General features: G+C 43.7%; 1 protein-coding gene across 1 annotated transcript in view; it reads right to left on the bottom strand.

The window, feature by feature from the left end:
* The window catches only part of LOC136577020 (syntaxin-binding protein 4-like), a 76,642-nt gene extending 61,927 nt beyond the window's left edge, over positions 1 to 14,715 (bottom strand). The window contains exon 1 of the mRNA XM_066576715.1: positions 14,659 to 14,715. The gene's annotated coding sequence lies outside the window, so the exon portion shown is untranslated. The remainder of the gene's footprint in view (positions 1 to 14,658) is intronic.
* Between the last annotated feature and the right edge of the window lie 1,682 nt (positions 14,716 to 16,397).

Below are 16,397 nucleotides of genomic sequence, written 5' to 3' on the forward strand. Positions count from 1 at the left end.
AGGAGGCAGTATTATAGTAGTTATATTCTTGTACATAGGGGGGCAGTATTATAGTAGTTATATACTTGTACATAGGGGCAGTATTATAGTAGTTATATTCTTGTACATAGGGGGCAGTATTATAGTAGTTATATTCTTGTACATAGGGGGCAGTATTATAGTAGTTATATTCTTGTACATAGGAGCAGTATTATAGTAGTTATATTCTTGTACATAGGGGGCAGTATTATAGTAGTTATATTCTTGTACATAGGAGCAGTATTATAGTAGTTATATTATTGTACATAGGAGGCAGTATTATAGTAGTTATATTCTTGTACATAGGAGCAGTATTATAGTAGTTATAGTCTTGTACATGGGGGCAGTATTATAGTAGTTATATTCTTGTACATAGGGAGCAGTATTATAGTAGTTATATTATTGTACATAGGGGGCAGTATTATAGTAGCTATATTCTTGTACATAGGAGGCAGTATTATAGTAGTTATAGTCTTGTACATGGGGGCAGTATTATAGTAGTTATATTCTTGTACATAGGAGGTAGTATTATAGTAGTTATATTCGTATACATAGGGGGCAGTATTATAGTAGTTATATTCTTGTACATAGGGGAGCAGTATTATAGTAGTTATATTCTTGTACATAGGGGGCAGTATTATAGTAGATATATTCTTGTACATAGGAGGCAGTATTATAGTAGATATATTCTTGTACATAGGAGGCAGTATTATAGTAGTTATATTCTTGTACATAGGAGGCAGTATTATAGTAGATATATTCTTGTACATAGGAGGCAGTATTATAGTAGTTATATGCTTGTACATAGGGGGTAGTATTATAGTAGATATATTCTTGTACATAGGGGCAGTATTATAGTAGTTGTATTATATATATATATTGAATGAAATGAATGAGTCTGTTCTGATTTATCTGCATTTACTGTTTCATTCTTCCTTGTGCAAGTGTGAGTCTGCATGGTAGTTCTTGCATTCAATACTGAATTAGGAAGCTCAGGATGAATAATAGTAAAGATGCCTCACGGACTGATGACAGTTGTAGTGCATGGAATTAAAAAACAATAGGTATTAATCAGAAACTAATCATCAGAAAAAGGATTCTACATTTCTTGTTGCAATATCCATGGCCTCTTGAAATAGACTTATAACTGCTTCCAGATATCAGCCCTGGATGAAGTGACCTTGACATTACATTGAGCTGACAGTCAACATCCAATGTCACATCCTGTCCTTCTGCATTGAAGCCAGTCAAGGGTTTTTTACCCATCATTGGACTTGATCTGAACTTCAAGTGACAAAAGCTTTAGCCCTTAATCCGATTGGCGCTGATTACATGGACTGCTATGGCCAGGAAGGCAGCGTCTGTATTACATGAGGATGGTGCCGCAGTCACAGCAGCCGGGATGATCTGTGTGTTTAGTACACCGTGCCGGGTGACAACTCCCTGCAAGTCACACTAAAATCCAATCAGTCACATCATTACAACATCTTCTCTAATGAGGTTCTTACTAAAGGGACATTCCATCTAGAGTCCATCTCTATGTACAGTCTGTACAGGGAAATGAGATCTACTGTTCTCTGTAATCAGTCATTACAGATTGGGAAGAGGCTGACCACAGAACTCGTAAATAAGATGCACAATCCATTTATGTTCTTGCATGACAGAAGAGGAGGATATGAGCATCTGGCACAGATGTAGATTTCAGATCTAATTTCAGTAGATTGACCCGAGGTTCGCTACGCAAACATGACATGTTCGGAAAAATGGTTGTTGTGAAGTTCTACATCTGCTTGGTTAGGTGATTATTCAGTGTCACTCTGTATTTGGAGCTGATATCTACTATAGAAAAGCCTACAGGTGTCTCTCTGTATCTCTCCGTCTGAGCAATGCTTCACTCTCTTGCGGCTCTGTTGCCTGAAGCACAGCAGCGCCGAAGAGAGTCTATGTCTCTCCCTATATCTCTCTATATCATATCTCTCTCTTTATGGCCGAATGCACACGGGCGGGTCGGATTCTGCATGTGGAATCAGATACTTCCCGCAGCCGGAATCCGAGTGTACCTGCTTCTTCTTCTGTACTGCGGATGGTCCGCATGGCGAGCCGTTGGACATGTGCAGTGCAGAATTTTATTTTTTTTTAATCGGCTGCTTTTTTTTTTTTGCTGAAGGGCCGCGGATCCGACGGTTTCCATTGACTTCAATCTGCGCTAGAATAGGACATGCTGCAATTTTTCCTCCGCAAGTGGAAAAATTGCAACTGATTTCCACTCGTAGACATGGAAAAGTGATTTTGCATAGCATGTTTAACGGCAGTACTTGTGTGGAATCCAGAAATTTCGCAATTCAAATACGCCTGTGTGCATTGGGCTTATCTCATATCTCTATCAATCAGCAGAGGAGCTGTCACAATAGAGGCCGGCAGTACAGTATATACAGCCCCATCCGCTCCCGGCTTTCCTTCGCTCATTGGTTAGACAGGGGCTTCCGGGCACCCCATACACTGGGGAGGGTTGTGCTTCTGTGTGCTTGTTGCATAGCGGCGCTTCAGTCAGCAGGGACATTCATAGTCTTGCGACGGTGAGGGAGAGATGCTGCGAGACTATGAATGGCACTGGCCACTATACATTACAGGTCACTCAATGTGAGGTAAAGGTAAAGTCCCCTGGTGCAAGCACCGAGTCATGACTGACTCCTAGGGTGACGTCACATCTTGGTAGACTTTTTTTGCGGGGTGGTTTGCCCTTGCCTTCCCCAAGCAAGCTGGGTACTCATTTTACCGACCTTGGAAGGATGGAAGTCAACGTTAAGTTGGCTACCTGAACCAAGCGGGGATTGAACCCACAAACTTCAAGTCATGACCAAGAGCTTAGAACTACATTTCTGCTACCTTAACACTCTTAACTGCCTTAACCACACGGGCCTCTCACTCAAGGTAGCCACCTCAAATTTTAGGATTTTACGGCGCTGCTGAGGATTTAAGGAATCGAATAACACCAAAATCATCCTCCTAAGGTGAGGCAAAGTGCTCAAACGGTGGTGCAAGAAAAAGCATGTAGGCTTTTATATATTAGGTGCACTGATCCTGAGTTGCATTTTGTATTATAATGCAGAGCAGCACTCAATATTCTGCTGAAGGAATCAGGGTGGTTTCACATCTGCAGCAGGGATTCTGTTTTCCTGCTCCATTTGGGGAACAGGGAAGGGGAATCCTCTGGCCAAACAGGTCCGTCTAAATCAGTTTTTATTGAAGCATTTTAGATTTTACATAACTGTAAATAAACATTTTCAATCATCATCATTACATGTATCTTTCATCAAATTACCTACTACAGCTGAACACAATCAAACTACTAACAACCACTTGTCAGTAAGTATGTGAGTGCTTCTCATGCTCCCCCCTCCCCCCTGGTGACAGCTTCAAAGGTCCTACAACATATATAAAACACAGAGCCTGACCGACAGAAGAACAGCAAAGTTAGGGCTCTTGAAAAGGAGAGGACAAAAATAACACAATGAGAATACAACTACTTCCACCACAGAGATCCAGTGAGCTAAAGAACCTATGGTGACATCATTGCTGTTGAAGGAGCCAAGCTGTGTTTGTCTTGTGTGGGGATCAAGATGCATGTAGTAGAGCAGTGTGTGTGATGTGTGGGGATCATAATGGATCTACCATGTAGCAGAGCTGTGTGGCGCATTGTGCCACCAGAAACACTGGTACTATAATTTCCTAATTACTAGTCAGGTACCTAAACAACAACAGTGATAAATTCCTAATTATGCTAATAGCCTTTAATTGAAGCCTATTTTTTAAGCTTTCCTGTGAATCACAGCTCTAAATACAACTAACAGAATTAGATTGTTCTAAAAGGGGAAGGATGAAAAAAAAGTGTGTGTGGGGGAAGGGGGGGGGGACCCTTATTCATACACCATACACACATCAGTGAGAAAGGGAAAATATGTAGTACAATGATATGATATATGAAATAATGTGTGTCTATACCCATGTGAAGTTATTATTTCTCGTGTAACATATAAAAATAACAATAGAGATCGATCCTATACTGCATTCTACGAGTTTCCAATCAGTCTCCTACATTCCGGAGATTTCTGGAAGTGCATCCAGGGACTCCAAATACATAATAACTTCTCTGATCTCTCTCCTCTGCCACCAACTCCTCCATAGTCATCAACTCATTAACCTCCTGTATCCACTCATTGTCGGAACCCTCTGCGTTTTCCAATACCTAGGTATAGCTGAGTGTGCGGCTGTTAAAAAGAAACGTAGCAGGTCTTTTTTGATAACCGACACTAAACCAGGTAGCATACACAAGAGCACTCTCTGTGGGGTGGGAGTTATCAAACTTTTTGTAATTTCCTTGTGAGTGGAGAACACCATACCCCAACAGGGCACAATGCTAGGACAAATATGCAGCATGGTTCCTATTTCTCTACTACATCTTCAGCAATCTAGAGAGACCGCGGTGCGACATACCGTAGCTGGACATCTCTACCATCTCGCTATTATTTTGTAATTCCTTTCTTGTGCTTTACAGGTCCTGGACAGCATATTAGCCAGTAAGAAGGCCCTATCCCACTCCCAGGGCTCAATCGAACATCCCAGGTCATGTTCCCACTTCTTTATAAAGGTTGGGTCCCAGTCAAGGGTATTCCCCATTATTTCTTGGTAAATTTTTGACAGGCATCTAGTTGGGGGCCATCCCTTAATAAATCAAACTACTAACGACCATTTGTCCGTTAGTATGTATGTGAGTGATTTGTATGCTCTGCCCACTGGCTACATCATAGCTCCGCCCCTAGTTTCATCATAACTCCGCCCCTGTCACGTCATAGCTCCAGGCCCTGGTGACACCATAGCTCCGCCCCTGATGTCATAGCAGGTCCTAACACACTGAGAATACAACTAAGCCGTTATTATGTCAGACACAACTCAGTAGTCTTGACAGGAGACACCGACCTACCACCACCACAGAGATCTGTTGGGCTGAAGGACCTGTGGTGACATCACTGCTGTGGGAGGAGCCATTCTAGAGTTTGGTAGTGCTGTATACTGGATAATCCAATAGAAACTACCAGGACCTGTAATGATGTCACCGTCATGTGATCACCTGTGTGGGTGGAGTCATGGATCACATGACCAGGGGCTTATCACTGTATCCAGGAGCAGTTTGTGTTATGTGTGCAGTCAGCATAAATGTAGTAGAGCTGTGAGTGGCTGTTTGTCTAATGTGCTGTGTGTGTAATGTGTATAGTCAGCATGGATGTATATCATGTAGCAGAGCTGTGTTTTTAACATGCGCATTTCATGTAGCACAGCTGTGTTTGTGAGGTGCTTGTCATGTAGCAGAGCTGAGTTTGTAACATGCGCATGTATAGTGGCACAGCTGTATCTGTCACATGCATATAATGTAGCAGAGCTGTGCTTGTACCATGTGTTATGTCCTGTCTGTCAGGCGCATGTCATATACCAAAGCTGTGTCTTTCACGCACATGTCATGTAGCAGAGCTGTTTCTGCGTAGCACATGCCATGTAGCAGAGCTGTGTCTGTCAGGCACATGTCATGTAGTAGAGCTGTGTATGTCAGGCGCATGTCATGTAGCACAGCTGTGTGTATCGGTCACACGCCCATGTACCATAGCTCTGTGTGTGACATGAATGTAGCAAAGCTGTGTGGCGCATTGTGCCACCAGAAACACTGGTACTATAATTTCCAATAATTACTAGTAGTGTTTCAAAGAAATTAGTGTAATTGGATTTCACAAAGTGTGCCAATTGCATGTATGAGAACCATGATAATGATTTTCCTGGTTGTGCCGCCTTCAGGCCCTTATAAGATGGGACCCCTGCTGCTCTCAAAATCTGGTCCACTCTAATGTCATCTGTTATTGACCAACCTAGGAAGCTGGAAGCCTCTATAGCAGGAGGAAAATCTTGGTTACCAAATAATGGAGTTAATGGCCCCTTCGTATTGGACAGTCCGTATCTTATCGCTGATTTATTCCACATTTTTCCACAGGAAATCTTCTGTGAAGTGCAAGCGCTCTATAGTATTAGGTCTTAATGTCTGTGGCAGCCATGGCAAACCCCGCACGCTCGTATCCAATAAATCCTCTTCTAGACTCACAAATTGTTTGGACTCCCTGTGGAAATGCCAGTCAAGCAAGAGCATCACCACAGGTCCGTCTTATGACGGAACTGAGCAGCGCCGAACGGACCCCATTGACTATAATGGGGTCTGTTCAATCTCCGCTCAGCTGCTCGGCATGCAGATGTGAACCCACTCCCATTGTATGCATACATTACTTATCCTGTATTGATCCTGAGTTATATCCTGTATTATACTCCAGAGCTGCACTCACTATTCTGCTGGTGGGGTCACTGTGTACATACATTACGCATCCCGTACTGATCCTGAGTTACATCCTGTATTATACTGCAGAGCTGCACTCACTATTCTGCTGCTGGAGTCACTGTGTACATACATTACTTATCCTGTACTGATCCTGAGTTACATCCTGTATTATACTCCAGAGCTGCACTCACTATTCTGCTGGTGGAGTCACTGTGTACATACATTACTTATCCTGTACTGATCCTGAGTTACATCCTGTATTATACTCCAGAGCTGTAATCACTATTCTGCTGGTGGAGTCACTGTGGGTATTAGTGTATCTTGACGCCACCAGGAAGAACTGGTGGAGTCAAGATTGCAAGGAAAGGGGGGTGACACCTCCTATACCTGATTGGCTGGAATAGGTGGCTGTGCTGCAGGTCCTAGCAGCCCAGTAGGCAGTGGCTGTTGGTGCAATTTAGGGAGCCCTTGAGCTTTGTTCCTTCCCGAGGCGAAGTGTTGGCGAGCTTACATCCCCTTCCCGTCGGCCGCCCAGAAGAAACGAGCGTGTTGCTATTGAGCCCTCCAGGGCCTTGGAGTAAACCTCTCAATGCCGGCCGCTCTGCTGCTAAGCATGCAGGGCTGCACCTCCCTGACTTCTGAGGCCCCGCAGGAGATGTGCATTGGCGGCGCTGAAATCCCAGCTCCGCCGGCAGAAAAGAACAAAGCACCGGCGGCAGGAAAGAAAAACACACCCAGCTATGCGTTACACTGCTGACCGGGGTGGCCATGAAGGAACCCAGTGGGCCATGAAGTGCGTTTGCCGGCGGCGCGGCTGAAGGCGCTCCCTCCCCTAACCCGTTTTTTACTCCCGGTCAGCAGAATGCAGCACTGAGCGCTGGCGACTCCACCAAGACCAGCAGTACAGCTAACATCCAGCAGCGGTGGCCGGCACATGCGGCCGCTGCACACAACATTAGGAGAAGAGGCAGCCTACAGCACTGAGGGATTCTGCCTTATTGGCAGCGGCCCGCAGACACCTCAAACTGCAGGACAGCTGGGAGGTTGGGGGACAGCCACGTATCTGATGGAGAGCGCAGCAGTTGAGCGGCCCATTACAGACACCGAGCCGTCCTCACTCACTCACTACGGTGCTTTCCCATTCAGTCTAGGTAATTTCAGGACCTTTGTTTCTTGATCCAATCGGGAGCTAGGGGTGTGAGAGGAGCGTTCCTCCTGTCAAACCCCTAGCTTCGGTTGGCGTCAAGATACACTAATACCGTCACTGTGAGCATACATTACTTATCCTGTACTGATCCTGAGTTACATCCTGTATTATACTCTAGAGCGTTACCATCCTAAACACATCAAAAAGTCCATAGTCTAAAGCCAGGCCATCAGATATAACCGGATCTACTCCAACCCAACAGACAGAGAGGAACATCTATACCATCTCAAACAGACATTTATAAATCAGGGCTACCATCCCACCTCAATTGATGACCAAATCACCAGAGCCACCAGGAGACCCAGGAATGAAGTACTCCAATAAAAGGAGAAAGAAAAAGACAGCCATGTACCTCTAGTAGTGACCTACAATTCACAGCTAGAGGTACTAAGAAAGACTGCAGAGAAACTCCATTATACCCTACACAAGGATGACCGTCTGACACCATATTCCCGGACCCTCCCCTTCTGTGTTACAGGCAACCTCCAAGTCTGAGTCTGAGTGCATTGCCCTCCGACACACAAAAAGGAACTTATCCCTGTAATATAAGGAGCTGTAAGACCTGCTGACATGTAATGACTGCAGACAGGATACGGATCCCCAACACACAGCAGGACTATAAGATCCCAGGGACATTCACAGGTTCCACGTCCAATGTTGTGTACCTGATCCTGTGTAGTAAATGTCTTGTTGGGGCCCTTTAAGTTGGAGAAAAAGGACAGAAACTTAAAGTTAGGATGAGGTCTCATTGCCACACGATTAAACAGAGAAAGACAGAATTCCCTGCGGCGGAGCAGTTCTCTAGTCACGGACACAACTTGGAAGACAATTTAAAATCACAAAGCCATAGAAGAATTTGGGAGTACAAATTTATAACAACTTTTGACACTTTCAACAGAGGGTTAAATTCTTCAAAAGGATTCATGCGTGAATGGGAAGTATGAGACATCTATAGCACAGATAACACTACTGACCTGATGACCTCTTAATACTAATTCAGGAACCATAAAACTGTGAGGGTATATGTATATATTGCCATATGTTTTTTATACTTTTATACCTGTATGCAAGTTCTATTCAAAGCTAAAATGAGAAAAACTTAATATGTCGCCTTACATCAGATATGCCAAGGCTTTGCAAGGCTGAGAGAGATGTGTCCAGAAATTCAGAGATGATCCAGAACCGGACACGAAGGCCGTGTGCTTGGCTGTTTTCCCAGAAGCGCCGTATCTAGATAACGACTGTTTAACTAAGTATATATTTATCACTGCCTCAGGCGGAAATGCGGACTTCACATATATGGTTATGCGGTGAATTTGAGCCAATGAGACCATTACCCATTCCTAGTGATGTGACCAAAGGGTATAAGACCCCATGTAATCTGTAATAAAGCGCGCAGTTATGTCCCCGTGTGAGGAACTATACCAGACCTCCGTGTGTGGTGTCTCTTCTTTACCGCCGGCAGCGGGGCATTGGGGTGGGCCTGATTGGTGCTGTACGCAGAATTTCCCTGACAAAACCTTCACATCTATGTTTGTATTTCTGTTGTAGTATTCTCTTAAGTGCAAATTAATCCCGACATGTCTGTTCTTTGTCATAAGTATGTGTGTATATATATATATACAGTTAGGGCCAGAAATATTTGGACAGTGACACAAGTTTTGTTATTTTAGCTGTTTACAAAAACATGTTCAGAAATACAATTATATATATAATATGGGCTGAAAGTGCACACTCCCAGCTGCAATATGAGAGTTTCCACATCCAAATCGGAGAAAGGGTTTAGGAATCATAGCTCTGTAATGCATAGCCTCCTCTTTTTCAAGGGACCAAAAGTAATTGGACAATGGACTCTAAGGGCTGCAATTAACTCAGAAGGCGTCTCCCTCGTTAACCTGTAATCAATTAAGTAGTGAAAAGGTCTGGGGTTGATTCCAGGTGTGTGGTTTTGGATTTGGAAGCTGTTGCTGTGACCAGACAACATGCGGTCAAAGGAACTCTCAATTGAGGTGAAGCAGAACATCCTGAGGCTGAAAAAAAAGAAAAAATCCATCAGAGAGATAGCAGACATGCTTGGAGTAGCAAAATCAACAGTCGGGTACATTCTGAGAAAAAAGGAATTTACTGGTGAGCTTGGGAACTCAAAAAGGCCTGGGCGTCCACGGAAGACAACGGTGGTGGATGATCGCCGCATACTTTCTTTGGTGAAGAAGAACCCGTCCACAACATCAACTGAAGTCCAGAACACTCTCAGGGAAGTAGGTGTATCTGTCTCTAAGTCAACAGTAAAGAGAAGACTCCATGAAAGTAAATACAAAGGGTTCACATCTAGATGCAAACCATTCATCAATTCCAAAAATAGACAGGCCAGAGTTAAATTTGCTGAAAAACACCTCAAGAAGCCAGCCCAGTTCTGGAAAAGTATTCTATGGAAAGATCAACCTGTACCAGAATGATGGGAAGAAAAAAGTTTGGAGAAGAAAGGGAACGGCACATGATCCAAGGCACACCACATTCTCTGTAAAACATGGTGGAGGCAACGTGATGGCATGGGCATGCATGGCTTTCAATGGCACTGGGTCACTTGTGTTTATTGATGACATAACAGCAGACAAGAGTAGCCGGATGAATTCTGAAGTGTACCGGGATATACTTTCAGCCCAGATTCAGCCAAATGCTGCAAAGTTGATCGGACGGCGCTTCACAGTACAGATGGACAATGACCCCAAGCATACAGCCAAAGCTACCCAGGAGTTCGAGTGCAAAACAGTGGAACATTCTGCAATGGCCAAGTCAATCACCAGATCTTAACCCAATTGAGCATGCATTTCACTTGCTCAAATCCAGACTTCAGACGGAAAGACCCACAAACAAGCAAGACCTGAAGGCTGCGGCTGTAAAGGCCTGGCAAAGCATTAAGAAGGAGGAAACCCAGCGTTTGGTGATGTCCATGGGTTCCAGACTTAAGGCAGCGATTGCCTCCAAAGGATTCGCAACAAAATATTGAAAAAAAAATATTTTGTTTGGGTTATGTTTATTTGTCCAATTACTTTTGAGCTCCTAAAATGTGGAGTGTTTGTAAAGAAATGTGTACAATTCCTACATTTTCTATCAGATATTTTTGTTCAACCCTTTAAATTAAACGTTACAATCTGCACTTGAATTCTGTTGTAGAGGCTTCATTTCAAATCCAATGCGGTGGCATGCAGAGCCCAACTCGCGAAAATTGTGTTACTGTCCAAATATTTCTGTCCCTAACTGTATGCATGCCTCTTCGGATTCATTTCATCATGCCTTGATGAAGGACCCTGTGTGGTCCAAAACATCGCATCAATATCATGTATTTTTGTTAGCCATTAAAAGGCATCATATCTACAAGATTACTTGGTTTCTCTTACTGAGAACAATCACACAATACTCCAGAGCTGCACTCACTATTCTGCTGGTGGAGTCACTGTGTACATACATTACTTATCCTGTACTGATCCTGAGTTACATCCTGTATTATACTCCAGAGCTGCACTCACTATTCTGCTGGTGGAGTCACTGTGTACATACATTACTTATCCTGTACTGATCCTGAGTTATATCCTGTATTATATTCCAGAGCTGCACTCACTATTCTGCTGGTGGAGTAACTCTGTACATATATTACTTATCCTGTACTGATCCTGAGTTACATCCTGTATTATACTCCAGAGCTGCACTCACTTTTCTGCTGGTGGAGTCACTGTGAACATACATTACTTATCCTGTACTGACCCTGAGTTACATCCTGTATTATACTCCAGAGCTGCACTCACTATTCTGCTGGTGGACTCACTGTGTACATACATTACTTATCCTGCACTGATCCTGAGTTACATCCTGTATTATACTTCAGAGCTGCACTCACTATTCTGCTGGTGGAGTCACTGTGTACATACATTACCTATCCTGTAGTGATCCTGAGTTACATCCTGTATTATACTTCAGAGCTGCACTCACTATTCTCCTGGATTCAGAGCTCTAATCTCCTAGTGTTCCCTGTTCCCTTAGTGTCTGGACAGAGATTTGTTTGGTCATTTGCATCTTGTGAAATGTCATCAATGCACCAGAACCCGTACAGTAATCTGACGAAGACAAAAAACCTTACTGCCCCCAACTCCATACACAGACAAACAATACATTATGGAACCTCAGCTAAGCTGTTAGCTGTGTCTGATGACAAGCTTTGCTGTCTGTTTCCAATAACAACCAACAGAATTGTAATTGTCGCTCTGAAATATAAATCCTGTCCATAATACCATTGCTTCCCTGAAAATAAGACCTACCTCAAAAATAAGCCCTAGCATGATTTTTCAGGATTGCTGAGGATGCAGAATGATTTTTCAAGATTTTTGAGGATGCTTGAACTATAAGCCCCACTCCAAAATTAGACTGTAGTTACAGTTAATAAAAAAGTCAATGTAAATAGTGTCCAGGCAGCTATACATGTAAAAAAGTCAAACCTTTAGGAGCAAAAATTATTATAAGACCCTGTCTTATTTTCAGGGAAACAGGGTATATCTCCTTATATACATTACTCCTGATTAATTATAAGCAAACGTTTTAAAAATTCGATATAGCCATTTCATTGAATTTTGGCAAAAAGTTTGGTTTGGTCGGAATCGGCTTGAACCGAACCGTAACTTTACCAACACCCCTAAAAATGATGTATAACACTGACTAAGAGCCTAAACAGACTAACACTCTTAGGTAACTAAAGCAGCGCATCTAGGGCCTTATGAGCTGTTTTTAAGACAATTATAGTGAAGAAAAAGAAGGAAAAGAGGAATAAAGAAAAGAAGGTGAAGGAAAAAGAAAGAGACTAAAGAAAAGAAGGAGAGGAAGGAAAAAGAAAGAGAATAAAGAAAAGAATGTGAAGGAAAAAAAGAGAATAAAGAAAAGAAGAAGGAAAAAGAAAGAGACTAAAGAAAAGAAGGAGAAGGAGAGGAAGGAAAAAGAAAGAGAATAAAGAAAAGAAGAAGGAGAGGGAGAGGAAGGAAAAGGGACAAAAGGAGAAGGAAAAGAAAAAAGAAGAAAATAAAGAAATTGGAAAAAAGAAAGAAAAAGGACAAAATGGAAAAAGGAAAAGTGAAAAGAAGAAAAAAAAGGAAAAAAGGAGAAGGAAGAAAAGGAAAAAAGAAGTAAAATGAAGGGGAGGAAAAAGACATAAAAAAAGAAAATGAAGCCAAAATAGTGAAAAAGGAGGAAACAAGAAGAAAAGAAAGAGGAAGAAAGAAAAAGAAAGAAAAGGAGAACAAGGAAAACGAAGAAGGAAAAATATCCTTTACCTTCTTCTTTTGCCTTCTATTTAATTTTAGCGGGTTCTGCTGAAACAAACCGCCTGAGGTCAGGTTCATGCCGAACCAAACTTTAAGCATAGTTTGACAAAACAGGGTTCAGCAGTTTTGGCTGACGTTTCATTTTCTGGTCCTGGAGCACTGACATGTCACATACATCCTCACAGATATGCAGCTTGCAATGGGCATCTCTCTTCTGTTCTTATCACCTGTCAGGTGCAACGTCAACCCCCTGCCCCATGTGCCATAAAAATGCTGGGGTTGTCGGCGCTTTCCATGGAAATCAAAGAAAGAATGGGGCATATTCTCAGCATACGTTACCCTTTTTTTCTTTTCCTTCTCTCCTCGTACAAAATAGTGCTGTCACAGAATTATATCAATATTAAGGAAAATCGAAGGTTTCTGAGGTAATGTCAATGTACCAAAACTTAGATAAAAATGCTGGGGTCTCCTTATATGAAAGAGGGGTCTACGGGCCCCTGAGGCACCTGCAACTGCTCCCTCTATACCCCTGGATCTCATAGGTGTTGTCCTCCATCTTTTCCATATGCACCCAGCTATGCAACAATACTGGAGCAGAGGATATATTACTGCATGACATTGGCTTTCAGGAGTCTGGGAAAGCTGGATGAGAACCAGGACAAGCAAAATAGGTTCCCAGTGAGATGAATGCCACAAGCACTGACTGAGTTAATGCCGTTGCTGGCGACATGGTGCATGCCCCAGACCTGATTCCGCATTATGAGAGTTAATGAACACATGTGACAAGTAATTACATTTCTGACACTGGGAATGAAAGTGAAGCGTAGGCTGGATCTCTGCCCGCTGGTATCTGATCCGCCGAGTTCAGGAATCACTCTGCTTTCCCAATCCCATGGAAGATTTTTTCCAACATTGTCACACAACTTTCCCGGATCACTGAACGGCAATCATACAATCGCTGCTGCCACATTATTTCCTAATAAAGTGCCTCTGCCATCCAGGAGTCTGAGAAAGCTAAGTGATGATTGCTGAATAGCTATTAGTTGTCACTCAGCTTTCCCAGAACTGGATAGAACTAAGTAATGTCTCCATAGATGTGGATGGAATTGTCTCCGGATACATATAACATCAAGTAGTGATCATGGGGAAGGGGAGGTTTCTGTGCTTCCCGTCACTCACCCCACTGAAAAAATCTACAGTCAGCCTCTCCAAAGCTTGAACTATATAACACATGGAATAAAGATAAACTGCAGGGTTACTGTCCCTTTAAGTAACACATTTTCTTCGCAGCAACTAGCACAACTGTCCTGCCCCATGGTGGAAAGACCAATAACGGCACAGATGGAGCAACCACATTCTTCAACCATTGGACAATATGGAATCTTTATCAAGTCCCTCAAGTCGCTCTAGTTATTCTGTAGTAGAGTCAAGACGTTTTAGACACTTCTTAAAGGGGTATTTCAGCATCATATGGTCACATCTATGGGGATGCAGGAACTGGGACCGTCTGGATGAGAAGGTCCTGCAGAACACAGGTCCAGGATCTCCTGATAGAGATAAGACCTGACCATGTAAGAGCTCAGTACAAGTTATGGAGACCCAAAAGTGACTTCAGCTCCCGCAACTCCAAGCAACATGAACTTGCTGGACACGTAAGATGCGGTCATACCTCTCTAAGAAGTTTTAGACTAGGTCCATCATACCTGAACGAGCTCCCATAACTTCACATGGGGGTTGTACTCCACTGTACTCACCAGTATATTAGGGACAGGCCATCGAATCTCTCCAGCTCCTTCCCAGAAGGTTTGAGAAAGGACATTTCATCCAAGACCCTGGAATCTCACCTTGTCCTGCCTGAAGGCTCCAGGACCCCTCAAACCGAGAGCAGTAAGCCCATGTCCCTGCACAATGTTCCTTCTTAATGCCCTATCATCTCAGCTCTCCCTGTGCTAATCACACAGGATTTCAGGCACAGAGCGGCAGGCCTAATCTCAGCTCTGCATGACTTCAACACCCCCCACCCATCCTCTGCCTCCTCACTCCTTGTCCCTCCCTGGACCAGCTGGCGTTGTGTCCTCTTCTCCTTGGCGATCAGCGGGCACTGTTTAATGGGCTCATTCTGGTGAGAGAATGGTTAACGGCGGCCGCCTACCTTCCCTACATGACCTGCAAATCCTTACCACCAATCTCTGTGACCCGGGCAATGATTCAGTAACGCTACATGATGGGGAGTGTAGTGCTCAGGGCCGGACTGGGATTAAAAAGCAGACCTGGCACATAAACCTCACCAGCCTACATACAATATTGATTCTCCCTACCACTGCGGGAAAAACAGTAGCAACAATGTATGCTGCGACCAATTTTCCTTTACTTTTTGAGCTGAAAGTATCAAAGGCTGTTATCTTTGGGTGGATACAATATATAAAGGCTTCTGAAACTTTTTCATCTCAGGTCTCACCAGCCTACACAGAATGTCTGATAATGGCCAGTGTCAGAGTTACTAGGAGAAGGTGTGTTCAGGGGTGGAACTCAAATATTTAATACTAGAAAAGTTCATCATCACATAAATGCAGTACCAGAACCAAGATCATAACCTAAGTACAGCACCAGAACCAAGATCATAGCGTAAGTACAGCACCAGAACCAAGATCATAACATAAGTACAGCACCAGAACCAAGATCATAGCGTAAGTACAGCACCAGAACCAAGATCATAACATAAGTACAGCACCAGAACCAGGCTTAGTAGAGGAATACATCACCAGAACCCCACTGTAATAATAAATACCTTAAGGCCGCCTGCAGACAGGCAGAAATTCCGCAGCAGGATTTCCCACGGAATTTCCGCCCCTGGAAGCTGCCATAGGATTGCGTTAACAAACGCAATCCTAGGCACACGGCCGTGATTTGGCCGCGCGAAATCTCACACGGCAAACAAATCGCGGCATGCTCTACTTCTGTGCGGGGCTCACAGAGACGTCACTCACTGGCCGCCGGCCCCGCTCTGCGCATGCGCCGGCTGCCCGGCAGCCGGCACATGAAGGAGTCGGGGCCACGGGAGAGGTGAGTGCCCGCGCTGCTCTCTACAGACGCTCGGGTCGGGTCCCGCTGTGAGAATTCTCGCATCCGGATCCGACCCGGCCGTCTGCAGCCTTACTGTCCCCAATATAAAAATGAACTTACTTCCCCCACAGTGCCTTCTGTCCTCTGCTCAACTTTTTCCAGCACTCCTATGTAACCACCCAGGTGAAGCTATGATGTCATCAAACCGCTTGCATCACATAGAAGGTTAAAAAGAATGGATGCCATGTGAGTTGCATGCAATTCCAATCTGTTTTTAACACGTTACGGTAGAGACCACTTGAAAAGAAATGAACCGAGATGCGTTCGTACATGATCCCATAGACTTTAACCCCTTAGAGACCACCACTCTGCCTTTTAACGGCAGTCACTAATGGGCTTTAAACCTGCATATACAAATTTAAAATGTTTA

The sequence above is a fragment of the Eleutherodactylus coqui genome, chromosome 8 (genome assembly GCF_035609145.1).
Source record: "Eleutherodactylus coqui strain aEleCoq1 chromosome 8, aEleCoq1.hap1, whole genome shotgun sequence".
NCBI lineage: Eukaryota > Metazoa > Chordata > Amphibia > Anura > Eleutherodactylidae > Eleutherodactylus > Eleutherodactylus coqui.